Below are 6,788 nucleotides of genomic sequence, written 5' to 3'. Positions count from 1 at the left end.
GTAATCATGTATGATTAAGAATACTAAAAATTTATCCCAAATGTTAAATATTTTAATTACATAAGACAACTCAGTAAGATTGGAAGTGGAGAGATGTGGGAAACTAAAACTAATTTAAGTACTCAAACTATCGAAAACCAGAAGGCAAATCATAATGATGTCTGAATTTGTGTGGCAAGGGTCCCCGGGCTGATGGGGATGCCTTTCTTCCTTGGAAATTGGCAATGACCGGGAACTTTTAAAAAGAAGTCACCGATGTATAATAAATGTATGGAAATGTGCATGTCATAAGTGTAAAAGCTTGGTGAGTTTTCACAAACTGCACATACCCCATGTGACCTGAACCCAGAACAAGAAACGGGACATTAATCACAGCATCCCGCGTCTCCTTCCAGCCACTAAAGGTAACTACTTTCTCACTTTTAAAAGCATATATTAATTTTGTCTGTTTTTTTTTTATTTTATTTTACTTTATATAAATGCAGCCACAAAGCTGGTATTTATGCGCAACATTGTGTTTATGAGATTCATCCATATTTTTGTGTGATGTTGTAGATTATTCATTTTCATTGTGTGAATGTACCACACTTTTATTATTATTATTATTATTATTCATTCCTTTTTCAGTGGGCATTTGGATAGTTTCCAGCTTGGGACTACTCCAGAGAGTGCCGTTGTGATCATTTGAACACATGGCTTTCGGTGACAAAGGCACTATTTTCACGGGAGCTTAATGGCTCTTCCTGATGAGAAGAGATTTTGGACCTGATGGTTTTCAGGTATGAAGACATTGGCTAAGAATGTAAAATGAAGAGGCAGAGGTCAAGTCCAGGTCCATTCTCCTTGTGTCAAGGATTTCTTGAGTTAGGTTCTGGTGTTTCACCCCACACCCATAGGCAGAGGTGAAGTTATTTTTAAATAAGGCTATTCACTGAAATTAGGAATGTGGAAACTTCCAATGAACTTTTTTCAAGATGATCATTGCAAGGCTTAAAACTATATTGTCGATGTTATAATGTCTACATGTCAAGGTTGAGTTTGGTCAACGCAGAATTTTTAGTTATGTTGCTTAAGTGGGGTCACAGTGTGATTGGACAATTCTCAAATTCTTAAAGATAAGCTCTGACCAAAGTATAAGGTCCTTGATAAAAGGAAGTGTCTGGGTCTCCTGCAGTAGTTGGTGGCTGTCTCTTTTAAAGTGGATGCAGCTGAAAGTGTTTACCTATGTCTAGGCACGCTAGCACCGCCTCTGCCCCCTCCAAGCCACCATACGGACCTTCAGGATGTGGTTTTTTATACTGTCGAGAACTGTGAATCATTGGACAGTGTTCCACCTAAAGACTAAAAGACACCCCAGATTTCAGTTTAGTGTTTCCAGAAGGCAATTCAGGCTGTCTGTAAATGTTATTCATTTATTCTTAAATTTTTTTAATTGTGCAACATATACAACATAAAAGTTCCCATTTTAATCCCTTTCAAATATACAGTTCAGTGGTGTTGAATACATTTGATGTTGTGCTCCCATCACCACCATCCATTACCAGAACTTTTTCATTGCCCCAAACAGAAACTCTGTACCCATTAAGCATTAACTCCCCTTTCCACCCCTGCCCCAGTAACCAGTATTCTAATTACTGATTCTGTGAATTTGTATGTTTTAATTATTTCATATCAGTGAGATCATACAATATTTGTCCTTTTGTATCTGGCTTATTTTCCTCAACATGATTCCTCCATGTAACAGCATGTATCATAGCTGTGGTCTGGTTCTAGGTGACCGAGAGCCAGTCTCTCTAGCATGCCTGGGAGTTGTGATGCTCATGGTTGGATGTTCCCCTGCTGGAGAACACATTTCCACCCTGATGCCTTGGTTGTACCTGCTATCTTCACCCCAGCCAACCCTACTTTCCTCCTGCAGACTTGGTGCAGGCAGTGATGTCTCCAACAATCTTGTTTTAGAAACTGAAAATCTGGAAGCCAGGCTTCATTCCTCCTTCCTCCCAGCTCCTCCATCTAGTCTCCTCAAGTCCCGATAATTCCTCTTTGAGCTACTTTCCTAATCTCTCTCTTTTCCATCTCTGTCTCCACTGCCCTAGTTCAGCCCCCACTTTTTTTGATGAAATCAAAATAAGATTGCATTTGAGAATTTAGTCTTCTTTTTTCCATAACAGCTTTATTGATATATAATACACCTACCATACAATTCACCTATTTAAAGTGTACAATACAATGGTATGGTGGTTTGAAGCTGTATGTACCCCAGAAAAAACATGTTCTTAAAGTTAATCCATTCCTGTGCATGTGAACTCAATGTAGTAGGACCTTTTGATGAGACTACTTCAGTCAAGACATGACCCACTTCATTCAACATGGGTCTTAATCCTATTACAGGAGTCCTTTATAAATGGAAGCCAGACAAAGAGAGAAAGCCATGGAAGCAAGAAACTGAAAGCAATGACACCTGGAAGAGAAGGGAGAGACCAGCAGATGCTGCCATGTTCCTTGCCATGTGGCAGAGGAGTCAAGGATCGCCGGCAACTGGTCTTCAGGAAGAAAGCATCACATTGATGATGCCTTGATTTGGACATTTTTCTGGACTCTAACCATGAGCAAATAAATTCCCATTGTCTATGATGAACCATTTCATGGTATCTGTTATGAAACAGAAACAACTGGTTTTTAATGTACTCACAGAGTTGTACAACCATCACCACAGTCAATTTTAGAATATTTTCATCATCTCCTGCCTTCGTTTCCCAGCTGCACTCACAAATACCACACAAGGGTTGGCTTAAATAATGGGAATTTATAGGCTCAATGTTTTGAGGCTGGAAGTCCAAAATTGAAACATCAGCAAGATGATGCTCTCTCCCCAAAGACTGGCATTCTGGAGCTGACTGCTGGTGCTCCTTGGATCCTTGGCTTTTCTGTCACATGGCAATGCACATGGTGAGGTTTTTTCATTTCTCTTCCTGGTTCCATTGACTTCTGGCTTTCTCTCTCTATGTCTGAATCTCACTCTGCTTATAAAAGACTCCAGTCATCCAGATTAAAGCTTAACCTGATTCATTTGGGCCACACCTTAACTCAAATAACATCTTCAAGAAATCCTACTTGTAATGAGTCAACACTCACCAGAATGCAGACCAAGACCAAGAACATGACAAAACTGGGGTACACAATTCATTCCACCCCCCCCCCAAATTAAACCATATCTGTTAGCAGTCACTCTTCTTCACTCTTTCCCCATGTACCCCAGCCCTAGGCAACCAACAATCTGCTTTTTTTGTTTATGGATTTTCCTATTCTGGACATTTCATATAAATGGAATCATGTAATATGTAGTCTTTTGTGATTGGCTTCTTTCATTTAGTATAATATTTTCAAGGTTTATGCATGTTTTAGCACATATCAGTACTTCGCTTCTTTTTATTGATGAATAATATTCCATCATATAGTTATACCATATTGTTTATCCATTCTTCTATTGATAGACATTGGATTGTTCCAGTTTTGGGCTAGTGTGAATAACATTGCTGAGTACAAGTTTTTGTGCAGACAGATATCTACTTCTGTATACCTAGGAGTAAGATTACTGGATCATATGGTAACTTTACGTTTAGCAATTTGAGGAACTGCCTGACTGTTTTCCAAAGTGGCTGCACTATTTTGCAATCTTACCAGCAATGAATGAGAGTTACAGTTTCTCCACATCCTCACCAACACTTATTATTGTCCATCTTTTTTATGCTAGCCATCCTAGTGTGTCTGAAGTGGTATCACATTGTGGTTTTAATTTGCATTTCACTGATGGCTGATGGTATTGAGTATCTTTTCATGTGCTTATTGATCCTTTGTATATATTCTCTGGAGAAATGTCCAGTCAGATCCTTTGCCCATTTTAAATTTAATTTAAATTCATTTTTGGTCTTAACTGTCCCCTTTGCCTCCAGCCTGCCCTCTCTCTGATTGGTTAAAACTCACATGTAGTCATGTCACTTTCCACCTTGAAGTCTTTAATAGTTTGAGCAAGTCCATATATTTATCCATGTTGTTAGTTGTTGATTTAGTATATAGTATTCTACTTTGACTTTCAGATTTATCATTTCTAAATGGTGATGATGAGACGTACCATTTGAAGTGATGGCAATTCATGAGATTTGCAGGATTTCCCTAACTTCAGCCATTTGAGGCACACATGATATTTTACATTTCTGCTCACCACCTCTACTGGTAGTTAATATGTTTTTAATAAACTCCTTAAAAAAGCTTGAATTACTTTGAAAAGTAATTTTGGTTACATTCTGGTTACATTATTGTCCGTTTCACATTCAAATAAGTAATAATTAAAATAAAGCATGCTTCACTTGTGGGCCACCCTGAATCATCTCCTGGCCCGAGGGTGGGATGCTCTGTGAACCATGAGCTGTCCTTGAAGCGTGAGTGGCAATCATGGGTTCATTAGCAGCTCAATTTCTAGAAGGTTAAATGGATTCATTTCCTTTTCATAATGCACCCTAAAGAAAGCGTAAGGAAAAGAGAAAAGAGAGGAAAAGGCAAGACGAGTCCAAAAGGTGTTTGAAAAGCTGTTATGTAGAAGAAGCTGCACACTCCCCCACCAGCTGGAGCAAGTCTACCAGCCTCTTAGGCCAGGACAAGCTTTTGGTCAGCTGGAGGAACAGAATAAAGAGGCCTGCAGGGCCCCTCCACCCGGGTCGGTCTGCCTTGGAAGGTCATTCTGGCCTTGTGCTGGAGCCTGGAGGGTGGCCCAGGTGGATTGCTATACTAACCTAACATCTGATGCAATTATGACCTTCTTTTCAAGCATTTTGCTAATACAATAAAAGGAAGAAGGTCTGATCCCTCATTTCCAGGAGAAATGACACGAAGCCTAGAACTCTGTAGACACCTGATAAAATTTCACTGATAGGTTAGCTAGGGAATGATGGCTTCCAAGCCAAAAATGGTTGGAGGTGTCACGCACTAGAGCCTGGCTTTCTGTCCTACATGGTTGCTGAGCTTTTCACCAAAGATTCCTCAACTCAGTGACTGAGGCTCAGCCTCTATCTTATTTCCTTTCATGCAGCAGGATTTAACATAGTGCCTTGCACTTGGCAGATATAGCAGTTAGTTAATCCTTACTTACCTAGTGCTTTGCACTAGGCAGAAAAGTACCAAGCGTTGTTCTAAGATCTTCTCATTTAATCTAACAACCCTTAAAATAGGTTTGATTATTATTCCCATTTTACAGATAAGAAAATTGAGCACAAAGAGATGAAGTAACTTTCCCAATGTCAAGGTGAGGGGCCAGGATTTAAATCCAGGCAGTCTGGGTCCAGAGTAAAAGAGGGAAAAAAAAGTCATTTAATATATTTGAGAGTATATAGGTACATGTTATGTCTGTGTATATATATATGTGTGTGTTTGTGTTTGTCACAGTTGAGTCTCATTCTTCATAGTTATGTTCTAAAAGGCTCTGTGAACACTGTATTAATGAGTGCTGAACTATTGTTCCCAGGGGAGATGCAAGGCCTGCGAGCTTCTGTCCCCACATTTTCATCAACCAATCAATATAACCTTGTTTCATTTGTGTTTCTTTTAAAGACACCTTATTTAATATATATTATGGATTAATTAACACTGAACCAGTAGCTAACAGCTCTGTAACTCATACCTGATTAAAGCTCATCTAACACACATTTTCTCTGTAAGACATATCGCAGCCTTCTTGCACTAGAAAGTTCTTCAACACTGTGCCTGGGGACCGTTTTAAACAACAAAATACCCAGCAAAAAGCACAAAAAATGTGAAAAATCTGGCACTAGATATGCTGCGAAAAGGACACTGTTTATAGTGTGAGAGCTGAAACAAGAAGGCAGAGTGTCAACTTAGTCAACCTCAGCTGGGAACATGAGGTTGGACAACTCAAATTTTTCACTGCTCTGCACATCTGTGAATGATTGCCACAGCTCTGGGAATATTGACCTTGGGGTTTAAATAAATTAGCAAGTGGGCAAATTCACAAATACAGAATCCACTGATAATGGGGACTGACTCTATCTATCATCTATCTATCTATCTATCTATCTATCTATCATCTATGTCTATCCACCTACCCATCCATAATCAATCTATCATCTGTCTATACCATCTATCAACTACCTGTCTATCTATATCTATCTATCTTTATCCATCCATCCATCCATCCATCATCTATCTAATTTTGAACATTTTCTACTTGCCAATCATTGTTCTAGATGCTGGAGGTAAGAAAAACAGTTCTTGCCATAGAAAAATTTGTAGTCTATAAGAGGAGAACAGCTATAATGAGATTATTTTAATATACTGAGCAATTAAAATCCAACTGGGCCCATCTTAATAGCAAAGATAGATAAAAATGAGACCCCTTGCTTCTGTTTTTTATCTGGGGTCTGGTTGAACAGGTGTGTTCACTTTCTGAAAATGCTATAAATTGTACACTTATGATTTGTGTACTTCTCTGTACGCGTGTTACACTTCAATGAAACTGGCATTTAAAAGACCTAAAATGAAACAAAGTGCCTCGGAGTCCAGAGAACGTAGCAAAGGGTTGACTTTGACTTGAGGCACGGTGAAGGACATTTTCCTGTTTTGCCTCGGGGTCTTGCTGATCATTAGCTCCTTCCTTCAAGTGCCATCTGTGCCCTCTGATGCCACCAGCCTTTCTCCCATGGCTCCAGATAGTGCCGCTTTTCCTTGGCATCTTCAGCTGCAGTTGCCAGCGTTTTTACCCAAGAGAGAATTTAGCA

This window comes from Choloepus didactylus, chromosome 18, assembly GCF_015220235.1.
Source record: "Choloepus didactylus isolate mChoDid1 chromosome 18, mChoDid1.pri, whole genome shotgun sequence".
NCBI classification, from domain to species: domain Eukaryota; kingdom Metazoa; phylum Chordata; class Mammalia; order Pilosa; family Megalonychidae; genus Choloepus; species Choloepus didactylus.
This window is presented reverse-complemented; position numbering follows the sequence as displayed.